At 34.5% G+C, this 9,729-nt stretch overlaps 1 pseudogene across 1 annotated transcript; it reads left to right on the forward strand.

The window, feature by feature from the left end:
* Positions 1–911: 911 nt before the first annotated feature.
* Positions 912–1,530, forward strand: LOC306652667 (biogenesis of lysosome-related organelles complex 1 subunit 5-like; annotated as a pseudogene). Its single transcript has one exon. The product of its transcript is annotated as a biogenesis of lysosome-related organelles complex 1 subunit 5-like (transcript).
* The last annotated feature ends 8,199 nt before the right edge of the window (positions 1,531–9,729 follow it).

The raw sequence follows: 9,729 nt of genomic DNA on the forward strand, positions 1-9,729 counted from the left end.
GCCACTGTGGACCTCTGGATTGCTCTGATGCTGAATGCCCTTAACTGTCCATGTCCCACCTGATAGAGAACAAAGACTTTGGGATACTTTCCCTAATTTTTCCTGATTTCAGGAGAAAATAGATAGAAGATATTGTTGCCTACTTTCCATAGAAATAGAAGCTATAAATTTACAGTGGGGCAACATAACAGAGAATCACTTGATGCTTTGAGTAGATTCCTTATCACTTTAAAAATTATACATATTTTTCTTATTTCTAACCATTTCCCTGACCTTCTCCCTAATCTTTTCTCTAAACTTCTCCCTGATCTTAACCCTATACTTCTCCCCCTCATCTTCTTTTCCTTGATCTCCTTCCTGAACTCTCCTTGTTGAACTCATTTTTCTCTCAAACACTTCTATAAAACCCCCCAGTTCCTGATTATGGGCAAAATTACAGTCATTGGCACAGGAATCCACAGCATTTCTGTTTGATAGCAAGGCAATAAACCATCTTTTTCCTTTTCCAAAAAAATCCTCATTATTGGATTGGCATCAGGGACACAGACTGAGCTTCTGGCAACAACAACCTCACACCCACTGAAACCATCACTAATCTCATATTTCATTCAATAAGCAAATCAACATCAACAAATTATGTGTACATAAGAGATTTTGAACAAGCTTCTGATTATTATTTTCACTGCATTTTTAACTGGATATTTGTGGCAAATTTTCAATTTCTTTCACAAAATGTAGCCATAACACCTCTCTATATAAAAAGTGGAGGAAGAGTACTATTTTATAATATTTAATGGTATTTCCTTCCATGATGCAGGTCCCAACCTACCCATCTTCTTAAAATTTGGAAGCAATAAACTACATGAAGAAAGTAGTAATTTAGTGCAGCAAGGTGGACGGAGCCAGTCAGAATGAGTGGCGGAGGGACAGAGACCCTATGGGTGGTGAGGTAATCACAGTCAGCAGCATCAAGAAGAGCGACTCGCTGGGGATTGCAGGCTCAGCACACCTCATTATCAAGAATCTTGGAGAAATTCATTCAAGGCTTTTGGATCACAGATCAGTTATTCAAGATGAAACTCGTTATTTTGTAAAAAATTTGAATTGGAGCACCAGAACCCACTTGCACTCAAGTTGAAATTGAAAATTACCTTGAAGGCCTATGTTCAGTGGGAAAAATGTGGTCTTTGAGAAATGCAAGTTCTTGAACATTTTGAAGAATATGATCCATGAAACAAATGAACATACTCTTCCCAAGTGCAGAGAAACAATGCAGGACAACTTGAAAGAAGTTCTCCAGAGATTGCAAGCAGTTAATGACTCCAGCAGAGGGAGAAGGAATGAAAAAAGATGTATAATGACCACTTAATAGCTAGTGAGAAGCAGTATTAACTCCTGTGGGAGGATTTCATGAAACAACAACCCCAACATCAGGCTGAGGTGGAGGAAGAAAACAGGAGAGCCATGGAGAAGCTTAGAGATCAGTATGCTGAGATGGAGAAGGACCTAGCCAAATTTTCAACTTTTTAAGAACCTGAAGTATAATATTGACAGACAAAGGAAAACACATTGACTTCCCCTATAAAATGCTCCCACCAACATTTAGCCTCTGCTTCAAGCTTAGCAATACTTTCAGTGGCACTTTTATGTTCAAACAGAAACTTCAGCTTGAGCCTGATTGAATGTTCAATAGAGGAAGAGTGCTACACCATTCCTGTTTTAAGTGCCTATATATGATCATTTGAATGGGGAAGAAGAGGAAGAAAATGAGATGAATTTACTCATTGTCAGATTTGACTTTTTTTCCAATCATTAATTGAGAGAACTGTAAGTACAGACTTCTTAGTATAATTGAACTCATTCCCACGCAGGGTTGATGTTAGTTCATCACCATGGCTGACAAGGCAGGTAAAATAACTGCCTATTTCAGCTTCCCTGGCTGTGAGAGACATAAGAATGCATAAAGCATTATTCCATGAGTGATATAAACAAACAGCTGACCTTGGAACAAAGATCACATTTATGAGTTAATGATCAAAATATTGTCTCCACTATCACAAAGATGGCTACAGCTGTCCTGGCCCTGCCTGCTGGGAAAGATTGCAGATTTTGCAGTGCAGCATAATGCCTGTGTTTCCTTGAATGACAAGACATGTGTGTTAAGCTTTGTGATCTTCCAGCTCTTAATATTTTCATCTTTTGAAACATGCTTAGGAGGAAAAGCTTACCAAAAGTATATTTTGGCTTTTAGCCTTTCCAAGAACCACTGTCTTGCCCATAGTATTTATCTCATTTATCTGTATGTTTTTCTGTGGGTAAACTTTATAAGATAAATAACATCTATATATGTTTCAACTGTATAATGAGTAATCAGCACAATCTGCCAAGGAGTCCCTCTGGAACCATATAAGCATTCTGGCTCTGAATGAACCAGAAGTGTTTGCCCACATGGCAAATGATCTGTGTTAAATGGAAATTCTTTTTAATGTTCACATTTGTTCTCATAAGCAGGTGAATTAGGATAAAACTTGTATCAATTTTGTCATCACTGTGATCCTTAAAATTCTGCATTTAACAATCAAATTGAAGAATTAAGTTGATTTTGTTTGCCACAAACCAAGCAAATGTAAGTGCAATAATTTAAAGAGATTTATGTCAAATGAATTTGAGGTATGGCTGGATCTTTCTAATAGTTCTCATTGCTTTTTATTAAGGAAAGGTACAAGAAAGAAAATATCTAACTCTCATGTTATCTCAGTGTTACAACTGCAGAAAATTGACAATGATTGTGTAAAATTATGGCTTACTGTGAAAGCTTCAATCTTGGTTGCATGTTGAAAATGTGATTAAAGTTAATAGAGGAGAAAAAAGAAAGTAGCAATTTATTTGGGGATATTATTGTTTCATTTTGACTTATCCTCAGATACATAAGTTAGAAAAAAAGGAATTAATATGGAGCATCTCAGATAACGAGGGAAGTCAGTGGAGGAGAGGTAGGGGATCAAGATGGAGATAGGGAGGGAAAGGGAAAGAACTGGGCAATAATATTGAAAAAATATATTTTATAAATTTTGAAGATACCTTTGTGAATTCCATATTTATGTATAATTAAAATGCACTAATAAAAATGTAAATAAATTAAAGTAAGACCAGAAGAGTAGAGGTAGGGGAACAGGGTAAGAAAGGTAAAGATGACAAGGGAAGTACTAGGGAATGAATTAGAATAAATAATAATACATGCATGGAGGAATACATCACAGTGAGAACCACTGTTATGTAAAATTGAAATGTAATCACATTACATAAAACTAAAATATTAAAATTATATTTATTTTAGTGTAGTGCGATTCCAGATAATAATAGCAATACTGTTGTAGCCAGAAGACAAATTCATGTTTCTTAATGTTTATAGGATAATACTATTACAGATTGAAGGTTAAAAGTTGAAGAAGTACACTATGATCCTTGTACTGTTCACTGTAGTATAAAGCTTTATTGGAATACTTGTTTTTAGCACTGCAAGGTAGACATTCTACCTTTACATCCATAACTGTTCATGATTTTTGTCTACCAAACCCATAACAAAAATAATCATGTCAAAAATTCTTGTATCTTGGGGTAGCCAAAAACAGAACTCCTAAGACCAAAAAGAGACTTCCATCCATTTGTTACATAGGGATCACAATTTCCAGGTCTTTTTTGTGGGTGTGTAGGATATCAGAACATATGTAAACTCAGAACTCTACTGTCTCCCTTCTCAGATTCTAGTACTTCTGCTTTAAGCTGTTTTATTTTGGCATGTTAATCTCCCTATGGCTCTACTTATTTTTGCAAATATTATTTGAGAATTAAACTAAATAACATTGTAGACATTTACACAATGACTCCTAGTAGTTTTTCAGTAAATGCCAGCTATCATTTTCAGTTGAGAACAAAAGATATTGTTACAATTGCTAAAATCAATTTCCCTGACATCAGGAATGGGTACCGTTTACAGTTTTTGATATAGAGAAAGGACTATTGAAATGACTGTTTCTAGGTCAAATATTCAAGTTTTCACATGATATCTAATTCAGAGACCTGACTAAAATGTAAATACAAAAAAATAGTTTCCAACACAAAGAAATTTTAGTTTTTCTTCTGTTACCTAGATTTCATCAAGAAGTAAGATTTTTGTCCATCTCACTGTCTTCTAAATATTTAAGTCTCAAACCCATCATGAGAATTAAAGTTGTCCAGACAATCAATTACCTGTATTAATGGCATGATAGAAATCAGTAGAAATTTTCCAAAAGCAGTTTTAGTGATGATTTTTCAAAAGGCAGCTACCAACAATGTTCACAGGGATGAAAGATGATTTTTGTCAACTGTATTCTTCCTGTTTTTGTCTTTGCTAACTTAGTTTAAACTCTGTTTTAGGCCATGGTTTTTCAGAATTTTGCCAGCATATAGGAGGGAAAAGTTAATAAAATCATAAAAAGTAAAATTTTAAATGATCTACACTTTTAAATATTAGAATATCTTACAACCATGAAGCTGAAAATGATATGATTAATTTTGTTTATCATGGTAAATGATCTCTAAACTGAAGATATTTTTGAACATCTACTTTTATATGTATTTGTAAACAATTTAATATAACTTAGTAATTCCAACCACTTAAGACTTTGGAAAATAAGTAAGTTGGAAATAACTGATGAATTTTTATAACCACAATAAATTTAAGTTAAATGTTTGATCCAAATGTATTAAGTACAGAAGACTAAAATAGTTATGCTAAAAAATTAAAAACAAAACTTCTATAAACAGAAGCATGAGGTTGAAATAGTTTCTCAAATATATCAAAGGCCTTATTGGGCCTCAGTATCCAACCATGTTACAACATATTCTTCTAGACACTGAAGATGAACACCAGAGACATTTTCTGACCATGGTTATTTGCAAATGTCCTATTATAACAAATGCAGAAATTCTTATATAATTTAATAAATAAAATATCAATAATTTTATTTGGTTTTTATCTTTCTGGAAATAATAACTTAATTATGAACCAGAGAATACAACTAATGAATATGTGAACAACAAGCCCTGTGGATGAAGTAGGAGAAGGCAATTTCAATTCTCTAACATTTTTTGTCTTGGGCTTACCCACAGTTAACTACATGGCCACTTCTAGGTATGAAGTGCTATTTTTCCTGTATTTGCTTGACTTCACCACTGTAATAATGTCTATGAAAAACAAGGAAATATTCAATCAAATTTTCTTGCTACAATTTTTGAAACATTTTATTCTGATTTTGCTTCAACACCTTTGAAACACACACTTAACAAAAATATTCATGAATCTTTTTTTTCTCCAATAGACCTTTGGATTAAAATCTATGAAATTCATGTGCCAATATTAGAAACACTTCAGTCACTTATTTTGTTTTCAACAGTGATTTTAAAAGGGTTTAAATTATCAAACCAATTTGTCTGAAACATAATTTTAGAAATATCGAAATCAAGTAGAGTGGTAGGATCTCTAGGAATCTGCCTGCTCTGCATCCATTTTCTAATGGATTGTTGCTTGTTTTACACATTGAGCTTTTAGACCTCACAGTTCTTTTTAACTTACGAAGGCAGAACTTCACTGATGCAAACATCATAACATATTTTGATTAAGTTTGAAAAATTAGTTTGTACTATTTGTTTATACTACTAACCAAATTACTTTTCATATACAAATATAAAGAATATTACAAAATATTCAGTTTTCTAAATTGTCTCCAGTTTGACTTTGCATATATAAAATGTGTCAATGAACATCAAATTTAGATTTTGGTTGGTAACTAGTTTTTCAAGTCATATTACTATATAAGACTTTGGAGAATGTATAGATAAAGAATATTCATATTCTTAATTTGAGTGTGTTTATTTGGGACTGTTCAGCTCAGGGTGAGTATAACATTTCTCACCTGTAGTTTTTGGCAGCTCTGCCACAACTCAAGTTTTCATTTTACAGTTAAAGATTAAGTCTTCATCACATGCTCTTCAGATTTTTATTTTTCTTTACTTCCCACTACCACCAAACTACGTGGGCAAAATCCTGAAGTCAGATATCTATAATCCAGTTTTTCTTCTAATAAAGCGGAGGATAGCCACAAATCTCTGTAGCCCCATTAGGTAATGAGTGTATCCTCAGTGCTGTTATAATCCAGAAAAAATTCATTTTTGAAGCAGTTTAGACTTTCAATGCTGTTGGAATGCAATGTGATTCATTTCTTCCTTCATTCACCTATGCTGCAGGGACAGTGTATATATGTCCTAGTGGGCTCCATCAATATCATTGGGCTGTCATGAAAAAGCCACAGATGGGGTAAAACAAATTTATTTGTTCCAATTCCAGAGTCTCTATATCAGGATTTCTCCAGGAATGATTTTCTTTGAGGTCCACACTTTGACATTTATGTTGCCATTTTTTGACTCTGTTTGCATGACGTTTTTTTCCTATTCTTCTGCATCCATATTGCTGCTTTTTATAAGGAGAAATATCTGATTGGATTAGGCTTTATACCAATTAACTGGATTAGCATTAACCATGACTTTAAGAACCATATATTGAACTGAGGATATAGCATAGTTGGTAGAGTATGTGCCTCACATGCACAAAGCCCTGGATTCAATCTCCAGTACCACATAAAATAAAAATAAAAAAGAAACCATGTATATAAATGAAATAACAGTCTGAGGCACCAGGTATTTGGAACATCAACATGTGAGATTTGGAGTGAGGATACAATTGAGCTAGTAATATATACTAGTGTGCTGCTGAATGAAGAGATGTGAACATGCAACATTTTAATAGCTACAGGCATATAGCATCACAGATGGGCTGCAGAAGTTTAATTGACACAAGAAATCTCCAATTGTAGCAGCTCTCTCAGTCAGGATTCTCTTGGTTTTGACATTTAAAAAGTTATATTTCTTGGTTAATCTCTTGTCAATGAGGTAAATAAGACCACATTCTTCCATTTTTATAATTGCCCAACTAACAAACTGAGTTACTTCTCAGTTGATTTATCAGTCATATAGATTATTTTCTTCCTTCAGTCTTACTTAGATTTTTGATCCCATATTGTGCTTTCTTGCACCAAGTTGTCTCAAAGTATTTACCCCAATGTAGAACCTGGGTTGACATGTTACTGCAGACTTTCCTTAATATGAAAGAAGGGCAAACAATATAGTCTCTCAATTCAAACGTATCTCCTAGGATATTTTCACTAGGCTCTCTCTTTAAATTGGAGAAGAAATATAATTTCTCTAAACAAATATCCCCTACATCAGGAGTAAGCCAGACTTTGAGAATCTTAGAAGAAATTTCATACAGTTCTGTCCTGGGGAGTTGTCAGTCTGACATATGATGCTGAGAAGCCATTTGCTATCTAGAAGCCTGTGTTTTCTCATCTCTACAATTAGATGTTTTGAGTCAAGGTTTCATGGAAGAATTGATATAAGTTTCTCCCACAACTGTCAAAACACCTTGAAGTTACTCTTTATATAATGCTTAACCATTTTCTGACCTATCACAGCTTTTCTTCTTCAAAATATAATCTTTTCATCAGGGTCACTCATGTCATCCACATGCTCAGACACAATATGGCAACTCTTGCTTGCCTGAAATCCAGATTCCATTTCTTTGATATTTTATGGCACTTCCATTTATTGTATGTCCCTCCTTGGCCTCATTTTTTTTTTTTTTTTTTTTTTTGGTGGTGCTGGGGATCGAATCCAGGGCCTTGTGCTTGCAAGGAAAGCACTTTACTGACTGAGCTATCTCCCCAGCCCATCCTTGGTCTCTTTTTGCTCTATGCCCTCCATAAAAAATATCTGCTGCATGCCTCTATAGTGCATTTTCCTCTTTGTTTTGAAAACATAGGGCTTGGTGGTCCTTTACATTCCTCTGGACCAGCATGTTTTATAATTAATAAACCCTGATTTAACTTCCCACATATTTAACATCAACCTATATTTTGATATGATAAAGGGGTTTTGAGATAAATTTTAGCTGGTGTTTGCCCTTGAGGTAAACTGAATCAGGATTCCATGGATTCTGGAATGGGAGCTCCAAGATGATAGTTATGTGAGAATGTTCTCTTTGTGTTGTGCTATGTAATACAGAGGAGTAGATTTTATATACATATATCACATATCCTTCTTTTCTGAATTATTGTCACTTTTCAAGTCTGATGAGAATAAGAAATATTGCAAGAGTTTTGTGATCTGGTGGAACTATTTTGGCTTTGGAATCACATACAGCTTATACTGATTCCCAGGGCATGCACTTATTAATTGTGGGAATATGTCTACAGGAGGAATCATATATTATATCTTGGCCAATAGGTTTAACCTCAAATTACCAAATATGATTGCATTTTATGTATTTAAACATCAGAGTCAGGGCTGTGGAAGATTGCAGGTCATGTGTCCCTAACTCCTAGGCATTTTCATTTTTCTGCTGTATGATGTCTGCAGTGTGAAAAACTTGTGGTCAGTATAAAGTGAGAAAGAATGATCTACATTTGGACACTTCCCGGATGGAACTTCCTACTCCCATTCAGGGTATTGTTTCTTCTAATTTTGGGCCTGAGGAGAAATATTATTAGGGAACTATATCCCTCAACACTAGCATGTAAAGCAATAGACCAGGTCCTTTAAATACCTGACATCAGGTGACCCATATCCCTCAAACCTAGCATGTGGCTACAGTAAAATGAAATATGCTGGAGAGAGTCAAACTTGAGGGTGTAGTTCCAAAATCACATGTTCTTCATTGGTAGTATTTTACAAATCACATGAAGGTAATATGCTCGAAAGGCTGCATTTTGTTATTATTATCAATTCCAACTCTTTCTTTTTATGCTATCAATATGAGTATTAGAAATATTTAAATTACCCTTGCACCTTAGGTGTTGATTTCATTGGATATTGTTGCCTTAAGGGATTGTTCCATTCAAAGTTTAATCTGTCTCCTAACAAGAACAGAGAGCAGAATAGTTAAATAACATTTTATAGTAATCTCCATTTTATTATTTTCATTCATGAATAATATACTGGTGTATATAATCCATAAACTGAAATGGCAACGTGCACCAAGTTAAATGCAAATGTTCTCCTGGGTGGACTAGATCCCACATCTGGAAGAAAATATTGTCTTAAAACAGCAGCAGCCTGAGGCTTTGGGTGCAATTCCCTGACCTCAAAATAAAAAAAATAGCTGCAACCTAGGAACTATCATTCTGTCCTTATTCATGTGTATTGTCTATTATTCACTGTCACTCACAGAGAAGGCTCCCTGGTCTCATACCCCAGAGGCATGGTCTGAAACCCTGTCCATTCAGGAGTATTTAGAACAGTACAATCCTGTGTGCTGACAGGGAAATGGAGGTGGGCTTTCGCTGCCTTTACCATTTCTCCTGAATCCACCATATTGGCCATTCAGCTCTAGAGTTCACTCTCCTGCCTTGGAGACCCAGGTTGCTGTGTTGTGCAGGGACTGAAGATCCCTAGGGAGAAGGATGGGCTCCTTAACACCCAGAAATAAAATTTAAAAAATAATTGATATAATAAATATCCAAAGAGAGTTGCATAAGATCATTCATTTTCTAAAATATATCAAATTATTATGCATTCTTTCCTTGGTTTATTTCTTCTCAGAAATCATAAATAGGAACTCAAAACAATTATAAA

Source organism: Sciurus vulgaris (genome assembly GCF_902686455.1).
Source record: "Sciurus vulgaris genome assembly, contig: HiC_scaffold_427_arrow_ctg1, whole genome shotgun sequence".
Lineage (NCBI taxonomy): Eukaryota > Metazoa > Chordata > Mammalia > Rodentia > Sciuridae > Sciurus > Sciurus vulgaris.